Source organism: Ambystoma mexicanum, chromosome 11, assembly GCF_040938575.1.
Source record: "Ambystoma mexicanum isolate Mex_15411 chromosome 11, UKY_AmexF1_1, whole genome shotgun sequence".
Classification (NCBI taxonomy): Eukaryota; Metazoa; Chordata; class Amphibia; order Caudata; family Ambystomatidae; genus Ambystoma; species Ambystoma mexicanum.
Window position 1 is genome coordinate 1,129,656,324 of NC_090934.1, and position 15,264 is coordinate 1,129,671,587.

Consider the following 15,264-nt stretch of genomic DNA (forward strand, 5'->3'; position numbering starts at 1 on the left):
TGGCATACTTGGTTGACATTGCAGTGTTCAGCCCCACTTCGGCAGAGCATCTTCACCACCTAGGATATGTTTTGCAGGCTTTGGAGCAGGCCCATCTGACCATAAAAGCTAGTAAATTTCAAATTGGTCAGACTAAAGTGGTCTTGGGCATGAGGTAGGAGGAGGCAGAAATAGGCCATTGCCTAGCAATGTACAAGCTGTACAAGGCTGGGTCACCCCTACTACTCAGACCTAAGTAAGAGCCTTTCTAGGTCTCACTGGGTACTACAGGAATTTCATAGAGATCTATGGGACCATAGCTTCTCCCTTAAATGTCATCTCCTCACCCAAATTTCCCACGGTCAGGTGGAATGAGGATTGTGTGGGATGTATTGACCCACTCCGCTATCTTATGCAGCATTACTCTGCTACTTGTGGCGCAAGAAACTGCAACAACAGCGGCAAAACTGGTGTGCACCAAAAACCTACAAAAACCATGTGTTTTAACCGCACAAAAAGATGGATGCACAACCTGCCACCCATGGTGCATGTATGGTGGAATAGAGCACACACTGCAGAAAATGTGCCATTGGACTCCATGACCAGCAAACAGAGTGCAGAGAGATGCAGCACTTTGCAAATGAAACTCCAAAATGTGCCTACAAATGACATTTGCTTTGTTGCTAAAAACTTCAAAATGCCTATAACACAACACTTCTCAACATTCAAAATCTTGCTTGCCGCTAAAATTCATGTAATCTAATGAAGCATGGCGAATAAGTCCTAAAGTGTAAAGAGTAAAACATTTCCTCAGACAAACTGGATTGTCTGTAAACTGACAGCCCCTGTCAAAATCTGTGTGCAGTACCCTGGGCTACCTGTGAATGACAGCTGTCAGATGAGCTCCTGATGAAACTTCAAAGTATTTCAACTGAAAGTATGCCGGATTAGCAAACATAAAAGAATTGTTGATAAAAGGAATTCAGATCTTAGCTGTGTTTTTGATCCCACAGATTTAAAGCTAAGAAAGTAATGTATTTATGTGATTTGATGCAACAAGTTTGGTTTCTGTTGGAATTTAATTAAGAATAAATTAGCCTGGCTGAGCTGCAACCCTTTGGAAGTGGAAAAACAGGTTTCTCCCAAGGGGAGGGAAAATCCTCTCAGCAGAAACTCACTGGTAGATGATAATTGTGGGTTAGGACAGACTCTTGTCTACAGAAAGAGAATGAACAATATCATATTCTTCAGCCCAGGAATCGGAGATGTGAAAGGGGTCGCAAACTGCTCCTGGAAGGAACTCCCCAAGGGAGGGGGCTGCTTCTGGACTTCAGGGAGAGACTAAGGGGCGGACCATTTGCTGTTAAGCATGAACAATGAACAATTTTGAGAGACTCATAACTTGTTATTCAAAGTGATGAAAAATATAAAAAGGACAGAGTTGTTAGTCTAATTTTGGCCACACGTTTTAAGAGGCGGTAGAACTGTCTAACATATTCTGGACAGGAATGGCAATATATTTGGTTTTATGTGAACTGTGTTAATGCTAAAATTCTGAAAATGTACACACACATCCCTATGGTAAACACACACATTTGTGGAAATTTGCAGAAAGTTTGGAAATTGTGTTCATGGTGAAAAGGCCAAAATTCTGTAGAAAGATGAAAAAAGATCACACATCTGCGGGATTTTGAGGAATAGCTATTACATAAAATATGGAATCTTTGTGTGTGATTTGTGTAGAGGTGACTAATATAGAAATATGTATTTAGGATAAAATCCGATATTGAGACCAATGGATAAAGGGAGGTTTCTAAGGACTGTAAAGCAAACCATAAAATATGACATCATCCGGCCTTGATCCAATCACTCAGATGCAAGGCAGAGATGAGGTTTTGATCCAATCCCAGCTCAAGGGGGAAAGCTTAGCTAAGCTAGCCCTACACCCATTTTGTGATGTCATTTGAGAGGATAAATAGAGACAGCTGGCAACACATAGGAACTCACTGATCCACTCACTTTCCTGATTCCGGTGAAGCACTCTGATCCAGCAATCTACATCCAGCTTTAACATCCTTCCAGATCCAGATGCCAAGACTCTTGCCAGCAGTAGAGAACTATTGACTTCCAGCAAGGCCAAATTTCTCAAACTTATTTTCACAACCCAGTGAAGCGCTGTGGTGTGGGAAGGCCTTTTGAACTAATATTCTGAAACTCTCTGGCTTGCTACCACAAGGCTTGCCTGAGGAACTCAGTGCAAAACAGTGCGATTGTCCCGTTATAGCAAAAATCGTGCAAAGAAAAGTTTGCCGCCATTTGAAATTCTGAAAGGTTTTACAAGTGTGAATTAGCTTTAAATTGCTTCCCATTTTGACTTTAAGATTTCCAATGTAATCTATTGACTAACTCATTGTTTGTGATTGTGTGTAACTGTTCAAAGCGGCTCCCATAGGAACTTATAACCATTTAAGCATTTTTGACCATATTTGGTGTTTTTGCTCAGCCAATTCCAAAGACAATTTCAAAGCCAAGCTGACAGCTGAAAAGTCAATTCCGTTTTTCTCTTGTGTTTGAAGGGGGAAGGTGGGAGTGATATTCTGTTTGATTTGTGCTCTTCCTGAATACCTGCTCTCTCCTCACATCTATTTATTTGCCTATTGAGGGGTTGAGGGGGGTTGCAGGCGGAACCCCTAACCATAGTGTCATCTGTTCTAAACCAATCCAAAAGTATTATTTTCTGTGTTGCATTGTTTTTGTGCTCATTACTTGATTCCTAGTGTATTAAAGATATTATTCAGTGTTCTGTCACCCCATTGGTGATTGTTGTTTACCTATTAAAATATATTGTGATTTGAATTCTAAATACATAAATATTTAACTTTGCAAACTAGCGTGATTTCTGGTTCAGTGTGACCGAGGGGGTCTCAGGAGAAGCGTGTGATATGAGTTGTATATCGTTAAGAATATTGAATTTACAGATAAAAATAAATAAGGGTTTCATTTACGCACTACATGCTGGGAGTGACTTGGGTGTGTACCGGATTGAAATCACTTACAGCCTGGGGGCTCGTGTCTGGGATCCCGAATTTGACATACCACTCGTGACAGTCTAACACAACGTTCTAGCCAGTGGGGTACATACACCTTGCTGGGTTACCATACTGTGCTACACTGTGTAAGCACCCCTCAAAAGAAATACTCAAAGCAATTGGGCCTGATCGCAAAAGTAAAAGAACCCTGAGATAAGTCAGAAGGAAATTAATATTTACAGAATGGCGATCCCAGTGGAAATTAATATTGCTAGGGAACACCTACTGCACATATTGTTTGTCAGGGGTTAATGGCCAGAACAGGGTGAACAGGTATGGCTGCGGGAAATAAAACAGCATATCACTGAAATCAACCTTGACACCTGGCAGGACAAGGGTCCTTTACATCAAGCACTTAACGAGCTGTACATGGCCCCAAAAATAAAAGAGGAGCAGTGTAAAATTGCCAAAATAGCGGCCTACCTGTACCTCCACATAGGAGTCATACAGGAGAAGCACGCAGACTATATAGATTTGACAAAGAGGCAAGGGGAAGCACTGCAGAAAATCCAGAGCAATCTGGACAATGCAGAGCAAAGGCTCCAGGATAGCAAAGAATCTGAAACAGAGGCTAGGCAGTATGCCACCAAACTCCAAGAAGATCTGGCTCTCTTACTGCAAAAGAATGCAGAGCAAGATGCCCAGGTACAGACACTGCAAAAAGAGTGTCAGGAAAGGTTGGACTCTCTACAACAGAGTCAACAAAAGCTGGCACAGCAATTTACTTTTAACAGAGCATGCGCAGAATAGATAGTCACTTTAGAGAACCACCTAGAATCCTTGAAAGAGGAAAATAATAAATTAATTATTACAGGCATCCATTTGCAAGGGGAATTTGATGAGGAGCGCCATATAGAGGGACGACCTGGCTGAGCAGAGGGGCACTGTAAGTCAGGAGAGGGACGCCTTTGGCCAGGAAGTCAGCCATTTAAAAACAAAGTTGGAGGAAAGTAAGCTGGCCCTTCAGGAGTTTGGGGAAATCAAAACTGTTTATGGAAAGCTGTTACAGCACACCAGGCGGGTGGAGGATGCTTTGGCAAAGAACAATCAGACAAATAAGGACCAAACTCAGGAGGTGAGCCGCCTGCAGCAAAAATTGGCCCAACATTCCCAATTCAGGCAGGAAGCACAGAGAGACAATGAGGCTCTGACAGGCTCCAGAAACAGATAGCCATGCAAGAACAAATCATAGAGACCAGTAAGGCCTTAATAGAACAGAAAAAGGGTCAGACTTTGGCATGTTATCAGGGAACAGGGGCTGAAAGAGATGAGGTAAGATGGGAAAGAGAAACCCCTGAGCATAACCTCAGGACCCCTGGCTTCAGGGACTTTAATCCCTTCAGTTGCATGGACTCTGCCACCCTCATGTCCACTGGCTCATATGAACCAAGGGCCACAGGGATGGTAGACTTCAACACAATGGGAAATATGGGACTGACAGATCAGCGCCTCTCATAAATGGATGGGTTGGCATCTATGTACAGGTTCCCAAATATTAGGGCCAGCCTCTCTGATCAGGGAGACTCCAGCGAGGGGAGAATCAGAGAACTGGATCCTCAAAAATATCACCTACCAAGAGATCAGTCAGTCAAATTTGGTGGGGAATTCCATGAAACTATGCACACAAAGAGCATTTTAAAAACATCTTCCCAGCTAGGGCAGTGGGGGGAGGGGGTACTCAGCCAATCCTGGGAGCAAGGGAGAGTCAGAAGACTCTTCTGAGCGCCACAGGTTTCAAGAGACTAGGCCCCCAAATTCTGCCAGCCATTCCTAAGCCCGCAGAATCAGGGAGAGCCTAGAGGATCAGACAGCCACCTCTGGTAGCAGTGCCTCTGAGTCAGAGGATGAGTGGACAAGGGTGACCAAAACTAAAAAGACCAACAAAATTAAGAGGGCCCTACTGAAAGATCCCTGAAGCAAATCAAGGCTTTTAGGAGCGTCATAACGCCCTACCATAAAAATGCCAAATATTCAGTTTGGGAGCACCTCGAATTGTATGATCAAATGATGGAGATTTTCCACCTGAAGGACAGCCAAAGTTGTATTCAGTATGTCAAGAGGACATTTTCACCTGAATACTCCAGCTTCTTTGCGGGCTGGAGGATCAGAACCACTCAAGATGGTCCACCTATAGGGCGGCCATCTCAAAGCATTTCTCAATACACAGAAACCCTCAAGAGGCCTGCATGGCAGCCTACAATCTGCAGTGTGGGGAAGACCAGGCCCCACAAGAATTTGTCCAAGAGCTGAAACGTGCCTTTGCGCAGACCACCAGGATGGTGCGCACAGACAGCATGCAGTTCATCAATACCTTCTTTTATGCACTCCCTAAATACATTATGACCCAGCTGGTGAGGGACTTTCATGAGAAAAGATCACTAGACTGGGTCATTGAACAAGCAACTCGCATTTACGAAGTGCAGAAACCAGTAGAGAATAAAAGTGCTAATAAAAGCCCAAAACCAACCAACACCCCTGCTGCTGCTAAGGTGGCAGAGGTGAAGGTTGCGCCCATTTTAGATCTGGAGATGGGGGGGCCTAAAAACATTCCTGCGCAAAATCCTACTAACCAAAGACCCAGAACGCCCTTGGGCCAATCCCAAACCGGGAGTCAGGGAGGTAACCTCACAAATGGGACCCCTAAGTCCCCTGACTACATCAGCCCCCGTTACAAGGGCAATAGACCCATCTTGGGCTATGTGTGGACTCCCCCAGCCCAAGGGGGGGATCCAACGAGGCAGCTGCCAACCCAGGAAACTTCCATCCTAACTTTTCCCAGGAGGGCAGTAATCCCCCAAATGCCGTGTTGAGTTTCTTTCCCCAGTACCCGCCAAACCTCAACCACCAAAACAACCTTTTTTTTCCCCACTTTCCTGAGCCCAGACAGCCCAATCCGGGAGAGGGGAGGCCAAGGGTGGAGGGGTACCAAAACTATCCCAACCAAGGGTATTATGGGAGAAGGGACAGTTACCCTTCCCGTGATCAACCTAGGGCAGACCAGAGAACCCCGTACCAGCCAGAGCGGGTGTCCCAACTGGAGCGTCAGGTCCAGAACTTGGTACAGGATCTGGTTCGCATGGTGAGGGTGCAGCAATATCCTCAAATGAACATGGCGATTCAGAACTCCTCAAATCAAGGGTCTGGTGCTCCAGAGCAATGATGGGGAGAGAACCATGAAAACCCACCGGTTCCCAGGGAGGAGGCACAGGGGCAAGGGGGTTGTAAGGCCTTAGAGGAAGCTTCCTTCCCCATGTGTGAAAAGACCCTGAAAACCCAGGACCCAGAACCAGAATCTCCTGCCCCCGTAAGTCTGCAACCCAAGGAACAGAGGGCAGGTAGGAGAAAAAAAGAGCCTAAAAAGGCCCATTTTGTGGAGGAGGTTCGAATCTTCCAATTTGAAGGAGAGGGGTCCTCAGAGGATTCTGGGAAAAGGATCTGCTCCTTCAGAGATGGGAGAACTCCTCCCAAAGAAAAATGGGTCCCAAGAGATCCTGATCAAGACTGGGTAGATGTGGGGACCGCGTTAAAACCGCCCATCATTAAGACCCAGAATGACCAGCTAGATAATCACCTTGTTCGAACCAATTCTGGGGACTGCCTCCAAAAAAGGGGGGGGCAGCCCAGAATCAGAACCAGGGGAACCCAAAACTCCCCCCATATTCAACTGTCACTTTTTTATCACAGGTTCCCAAGATCCCAAACAAAATCCTGCCCCAACTACCCCTCTGTCAGAATCCAGAGCAAAGAAACTAACCCACCAATTGGCCCAAAAAGCACATTATCTTTGCCCCCTTGAGGAAAATGAGGGAAGATTTTATGCCCCGGTCCAAATACAGGGGTAATGTACATTTTTGGCACTGGTGGACACTGGATCCCAAGCCACCCTTCTGTCAAAAAGGGCCTTTGATCAGCTGAATTCGGGAAGGGGGGAGAAATACCAAAGCCCTCTCACCCCTCTTCCTGGACAATTTCAGAACTTCGATGCAAATGAAATTCCTGCCGAGGGGACTGCGGATTTAGACATTAAAATTGGGCGACACAAGGTGAAGCACCCGGTCATAGTTGTGACTCCAGAGGGCACACCATGCTTACTAGGGAATGACATCCTGCGTAGATTGTCTCCCCTCATAGATTGTGTAAATAAGGTCCTCTGGACCAAGACTAACCGACCAATAAAATTAAAACATAGAGTCAGCCATGTTAGTTTAAATGGCACATGCCACATGGTTGAACAAAAACCTGACCAAATTGAATTCGATCTCCAAAACAACCAAATCCCTGACGTGACAGTAATTGCAGTGGGACAACAAACTGGTGAAGGGAAGTCCTCTCAATTTCTGAAAATCAACCTTCCAGTCTCAAGTGGCATTCCACACTGGAAGGGAATACTCTGAAATTCTATACAAATTCACAATCAGAAAATACCACTCATATAGTCCAACATGATGAGAAATCAGCTCAAAGCTTGGCTGACATTCAGAAAATTGGAGAACAGTTGTTCATCCCTATTCAGTTAAATGAGGGGAAGGACTCTGTTCTCGCCCGAGTGTGCGCGAACAACGTTAAGAGCTTCATCAGCGAGGCCATTTTCCAAAAACTCCCAAAAGATCCAGCCATTCCCACATTTAAATTGTTAGACAAATACGAAATGGACCTGGAAACACCCATCCAAACATCTCCTGCCTAGCAGGTGTATGCTCAAAATTTCCATAAGTAACAAGAGCATAGTCCATAATTGTTGGGTCGTGTGAGAGGTCCCTGCTGCATTTTATTTAGGCAGTGACATTCTCAATCGCTTTGCCATTAGTTTGGACCTAATAAACTTCAAAGCCTGGTCCTCATTAGCGGGTAATCCCATGGACTTTGATGACCCAGAGAAAGCATTTCGGTCAGCTCAACTGCTGCCATATGCAGTTGAAATTCAGATTGGAGAGGAAGTCACCATCCCAGAACTGACCCGACAATTCTCACTGGAAGTAAAAATTAAGAGAGGACAGAAACTGAAAAATCCCGACGCCTATGTTCATCTCAATGCCCATTTCCAACAGCAAGGGTTGGGGTTAAACCCAACACCACTAGTCAATACAGAACACAACACTATTCCAATAGAGGTGGATAACAGCGACCTCAGGAGTATCACTCTGGGCGCAGGCACCATTATTGGAATGGCGGTTGATGACCGACATTTTTCCATAGATTTAGGTAACAAACTGGTAGGACCAATCCCCAATGACTGTTTTGACAGTGATGGCGACAATGACAACGCCAGACAGGATCTTCACCTGGCATGGGGGGAATTTCCTGGTCTACTCTTCCTGCCCTTATGGTAAGGAAGATGTGACCTGTGACTTCAGGAGGGATGAGGTGATCTTTCAAGTCCACCAGGACTGCCTTCCCCACTTGAAGCCATCAGTCCAAGTCAGTACTTTCACCAGGGACTTCTCCGCCCAACTGGAGGAGGCAGCTGAGATAGCCAAACTAGAAGTCTTTCCCGGACTTCCAGCAGATGGTTGGAGAGAGAGTCAATCTAGCTGATGCTTGTGAGACTCTGGAGCAAAAGCAAAAATTGTAACAAGTTTTCTTAGATTGTCAAGATCTCTTTGCAGTGGACTCATATGACTGGTCGCACCGACACCCACACAACAACAATTCCCACAGACCCTGGCATGGCTCCAGTGTTTGTGAAGCAATATCGCTTGCTTCTCGCATCAATGGAGTCCCTTACAGAAATAATTAAGAACCTCGAGTCCCGTGGGATAATTCGTCCAGTCCACAGCACCTTAAATAATCCGGTGCTGGGGATTTTGAAACCAAACAGCCAGTGGACACTCTGTGCTGACCTAAAGGAGCTCAATAAATGGGTCCATACTTCCCGATGGCCTCTTCCCTACATTGACCAAGGGCTGGCCCAGATCCAGGGGTCAAAGGTATACACTGCCATTGACCTGACCAATGGGTACTGGACTGTACCTGTCAGTCGGGAGGACCAATACAAGCTGGCCTTTACCTTTGGGGGCAGCAGTACACTTGGACCCGGCTCCCTTCGGATACATCAACTCCGGCAATGAATTTAACATCTTTCTGCATAAGGCCATGCCCGATTTGGATGAAAGGAGTAACCTGACCTATGTAGATGATGTTCTAATCAAAAGCTCAGCTGTGGAGGAACACATAGCGGAGATCCGTTATGTTCTAACACAGTTGAGGGCTGCCGGAGCAAAAGTCTCTTTCCAAAAGGCACAGTGGTGCAGGACCGTGTCAATTTCTTGGGGCATGAGATAAACCTGAGGGTCTCTGGCCACAGGAAAAGAAAGTAGAAGCGCTCCAGAAAATAAAAGACCCCACAACTCTGCTGGAACTAAGGAACCTCCTTGGACTGACTAATTACAGCAGAAAGTTCATTGAGGATTATGCAGAGATCACGAGACCCCTGATCCATCTGCTGAAGGGGGGTTTAAGTGGGAGCGGGGGTCCAGAACAGGCCGAGGCAGTAAGACGACTCAAAAGAAGCCTCTCACAAGCGCCTTGCCTAGCTTACCCTGTCAAAAACAAGGAGTTCTTCTTGGAGAGAGGGTTCTCAAATACGTGCTTGACAGTATTATATCAAAAGCATGAGAAGGTCAAGAAAGCAATCTCCTATGCGAGTAAGACTTTATCCTCTGTGGAGGAAACATTCAACGATTGTGAGAAGGCACTCCTGGCAACGGTGTGGTCATTGAAGAATTACCGCCCGTTTATCCAGGGGGAACACATCATAGTGGAGACTCCACACCAGCCTCTGTAATATCTTCAAAGTGACAGAATCCTGGCCGGAAATGTGAGTAATTCCCGAATTACTTCCTGGATTCTGTCAATGCAAAGCTTTCCTGTGGAGGTCAGATATGGCCAAAACAAAAAGAGTCCCCTTGCGCAAGGTCTGGCCGACTTGCATGATTGTGCCAGAGAAAACTGTCTCGAGGACGAAAGTCTTAAAATCAAGGACAACATGGAGGCATTCCTTAATTCCCCACACAAAGTCTATGAAGAAGACAAGTGTGAGGGAATGCCCACTGTCTATGTGGATGGGGGCTCCTACCATGTTGACAACAACGGGTAAAAGGGACTTGTGGCAGGCGTACGGAATGCATGGGTAAATGATGCCCCCGAACCCTCCGCTGGGTACAAAATCGGTCCCCGAAGTAGTCAAGTGGCAGAGCAGATGGCTGTGCATCAAGCCATCCTCACTGCTGTCCAATACCAACTCCACGAACTGGCCATAATCACTGATTCAGATTATCTACAGAACGGGTTGGTGGTTCCCCTGGTTAATTGGAAAACCAGAGGCATGCTATGTGCTAATAATAAACCATTAAAACATGGAAAATTCATACAAAATATTGATGATCTGGTCACCTCGAATGGGATGACCATCTACTGGAAAAAGATCATTCGAAAGTAGAGGGACCAGACACAACTGGAAATGACCTAGCTGATCAGCTGGCCAAAACCGGAGCCATCCAAGGGGATCTACTTGAGATTGAGTCCCTGTTGGGGGAAATCCAGGTCACTGTTATCACTAGGTCCCAGACAAATGCTCACAATGAACTTCCAACTGCACAATGGAGTAAGGAGACACCAGATGCTGATTTGATTAAGGCTCAAAAAGGGGATCCAATAATTGGTAAGTTTTATCAACACATTGAGGACCCTGAGAACTTTCCCCTGGTGGATACCGATTACCTTGGGAAAGAGGACCTCAGAGTGTTGATGAAATGTCCAAAAATTTTCCAAATCCAAGACGGTTTGCTGGTGAGGAGATCCATATCTGGCCATGACCAGTGGGTGGTCCATACCTCATTCCGAAGCCTGATGCTAAGTCACGCCCATGATGCGGCCACAGCCGATCATCGGGGGTTTCATACGACATTAGAAATCTTGCAAGAGGTTGCATACTGGCCACACATGGGGCAGGACTTCGACCAATACTTGAAGGGGTGTCTTTTGTGTGCACAATTTCAGCCAATATCACTCACACACCGTGCTCCCCTCCAAAAGAGGGGGATGACACTGCTTTGGTCAGATTTTCAAGTCGATTTTATCAGGCCCGTGATTCGCTCCTCTAGGGGGAACAAGTACATGTTGACCATAACATGCTTGTTTACTAAATGGGTGGAATGTCTCCCGGCCCCAAATTGCAAGGCAGAAACAGCAGCTGCCCTGATGATCATTCACATCTTGTCGCATTTTGTACTACCTCAAAGGATTAAGTCAGACCGATGTAGCCACTTCACTAGCGAAGTGATGACAAAGATGTGGGAGATACTTGGGGTCAAAAGGAAACTACACATTGCCTACCGGAAGTCCTCTAGTGGTGGATTTAAGAGGTACAATAAAACTATTGTGAGCATATTAAAAAAGTTTGTGGCAGATTCTGGGCCAAGTTGGGACATTCGATTACCCCTTGTCCTGATGGCCATCAGATCTACCCCTTCTTCTGCAACAAAAATGTCTCCATTTGAGCTGATGACTGGACGAAGAATGGTGCTACCCCAGCATCTGCTCTACAGAACCCAAGAGCAGACCTTGATAAATGCCTCCACAACTCATGAGTATCTCGAGAATCTGAGAAAACACCTTCAACATGCTTTTGCCTATGCTCAGCAGAATCTAGAAAGATCTGCAGACAGTATGAAGACCCACTATGACCTGAAGACAACTAAAAAGGAATATCAAGTAGGAGACCGGGTCTACTTGTACAATTTCCAAAGGAACCAAGCCAAAAAGCGCGAATTCCTCCCAACTTGGCGGGGTCCCTTTTGAAATTGTGGACGGAATCTCACCAGTCGCCTACAGAATCTGCATCCCCAAGGACAGTTTGACAGAAGGGGAAGACAAGTGGGTCCACATAAACCAACTAAAAGGTTGCCACCCCAGGCATACTTTGCGGCAGATAGAAGGGTTTACCGGAAACCCAGAGGGGGAAATTCCGGATGCCTAGAGAATTTAGAATATCTTGATTGATTACACCTAAGAAAATGCTTTTCGGAAAATGCACCAGCAGAATGTAGACCTGAAAGCGAATGTTGAAAGATTAGAAAAGGAGGTGGTGCCTGAAAAACAGATTGTGCTGTTGCAGCGACTCCAAATGGAATTGTATCATGATAAGGCAGATAAATATCAAGCAGTAGCTGAGCGAGCGGCAGTGAGAGTTGCCCGCTATGAATATCGGAAAAGACGGGGAAGGGTGAACACCTAGAAATTGGCAACGGCGATTGCCTCCGCATGAATGGATTGGGACCCCAAAAGATGGGACGGAGATGTATTTGATAGCACCAGTACCGATAGTGGTTCCGAGCCAGAGACTGTTCCCAAACCAGATCCCGGCCAGAAAGAGGTAACGGTTAAACCAGTAGTGCGTACAAGGATGGGTCGTCATCAAATGGTTCAGGGAGGAGGTGTGGTAGATTTGACCGCGCTTGAAGATTATTCACAACAAGAGGTTGGGGAGATTATCACTCAATTAAAACAGAGAGCTGGTAAATCTCTGTTAGCATGGATGGTTTGATTGTTTGATGGAGGGGCAGTGGGTATTCTAGTAGATGCGACCGATTCTCCTAGGTTTCTATCATTAATGCAGAAGGTCCAGATACAGGAAATCCTACTTGTAGGCCCTCTCTGTAAGGCCAATGGAGACGAGGGGCAAATGTCTCTCCTGCAATTAGCAGCCCAGGGTTGTAATCGCAGGTATCCGATTGCATCAGATTGGCCGACCGAGTAGAGAAAGTGGAATACGTTGAAGGAGATCATTCAAAGAGTAAGGGAACATGATATGAAAGGCAATTCATGCGCAGACTCCAGAACATATGGGGTTAGTAAACCTATCAGTTTCTGTTAGAAATACCCTTATTCAAACTGCCCCGACATATAAAAATATTATGATGACCCTGTTAGTAGGAATGATAAGCAAAATAACGGATGAGGTGTTGGATGCTATTAGGCAATTGGTAGACCTAGTTGAATGGGAAAAACCAGAGGAACGACCAAGGGAGCGAGAGAGGGAGGGCGTAGTGACAGGCACACTCCTGTCAAAAGGTTTGATAGCCGAGACTCTGGCATATACAGAAAGGATATGTTTTTTAGCACTATTGAAAGATGGAGTACAGCGGGGGGATATCAATGGGATTGAAACGTGGGAAATGTATCAACTGTATAAAAAACAGGGCTTGGATGGGAAAGAACGTTACAAACAAGTGAAACGACAGGAAATACTCAAACCGAAGAAGGAGGAGGATCCGTTTGGACCACCTCCAGAGGGGTGAGACGAGGAGTGTACCAATGAATCCGCCCCCTCTCAGCCAACTTATGCAGACTTAAGAAAGATGGTGAGTGCAATGGTGGAAAGAGAATCCAAATACTTGCACTTCAAGTACGAATAGGATGGGGGTCAGACTCCGGTAACAATGGCCCATATTAAGGTGGACAGACAACCTCATGTAAAAGTGAAATTATTTTGGCAAATGGGAAAACTCTCAAGAGGTTCGAGCCTTAATTGATACCGGGGCAGAGGCCTGCCTCTAGATTCAAAGGAAGACATTTTATGATTACAGGATCAGGGGGCAAGGAGACCCCTGCAGTCCAAACCAAGGTTGATATGAAAATAGGTCATTTGAAAAAAGGATACTTATCAAGTATTGATTGTTCCCCTTCCTGAATAAATTATTGGATTCAAAATTTTGGAAGGGTTGACCCATGGATTAGGAGGTAAGCTATACCAATTTGGGGTAAGTGCTTTCACTTGCACACACGTAATATTTGGACGGTTAAAAAAAGCCCCTGTTGCAGGTCCCGATAGCAACCACAAGAGTGTCCATGAAACAATATTGAATTCCCAAGGGCCAGAAGGAAATCTCTGAAACCATCAAGGAATATGTGTGTCTTACGTCCTGTAACCACAGCTTGGAATAATCAGATTTGGCCTGTCAAAAAACCAGACGGTAGCTACAGAATGACAGTTGATTACCGCAAATTGAACAAACATACTCCTCTGCTAGTACCGGCAGTGTCAGATGTGGTGACTCTGGTGGAAAATGTGCATGAATTTGAAGGGACTTGGTATGCGGTGTTGGATTTAGCTAATGCTTTCTTCACCATACCCATTGCGGACGAATGTCAAGAACAGTTTGCATTTTCCTGGAATGGGAGGCAGTATACATTTAAACGTCTACCAATGGGCTACATGCATAGTCCAACGATCTGTCACCGGCTGGTGGCAGAGCACTTAGATAAAATTCCAGGCAAACCGGATGTACAGATTGTGCATTATATTGATGATATTGTGATTCAAGATAAAGATGAGAACACTGTACGAGCGCACTTGGAACTTATCATGGATGGTTTACGTAAAGAATGGAGGGAAATTAATGACGCCAAAACACAAGGACCGGCAGAGACTGATTTTTCTGGGAATATAGTGGCATAATGGACATCGTGAAATGGTGCCAAAAGCCTAACATAAAATTCTTGAGTTTGTAACTCTGAGAATGAAAGAACAGGCTCAACAGTTTATTGGACTGTTTGGATTCTGGAGACAACATATCCCACATTTGGAACAGATCTTGGCACCCCTTTACAAAGTCACACACAATTTTGAATGGGGTGAGCCGCAAGAAAGGACGTTCCAACTAGCCAAAGATACCATTAAAAAAGTACTTAATTTATGGCCTTAGGATTTTGGAGTCGGAAGTTGCATGATGCCGGTGACAGATATACTCCCTTTGAGAAACAACTGCTAGCATGCTACTGGCACTCAGATACGGAACAGATGACGGTGGGTCATGATGTATTGATCCAACCTAAAATACCAATCATGCAATGGGTACTAAGCTCCCCTAAAACACATCGAATCGGTCAAGCACAAGAGGGTAGTATCATCAAATGGAAATGGTACATACAAGATCGTGCCAAGACCTGGAACAGTGGCATGGCAAAATGACATGAGCAAGTGGTGGGAGTCCTGCTGATAGACCTTGTGCCAGATGAAGAGTTGACTATTGACGAATCTCTGGTTAAATGGGGGATCCCATATGGAGAATTAACAAATTAACAAGTTGAACATGCATGGTTTACTGATGGTTTGGCTAAATATGTGGGAGTCTAGCGACATTGTAAAGCAGTAGCGTACAATCTCAAATTGAAAAAGGTACTAACCACTTCTGGC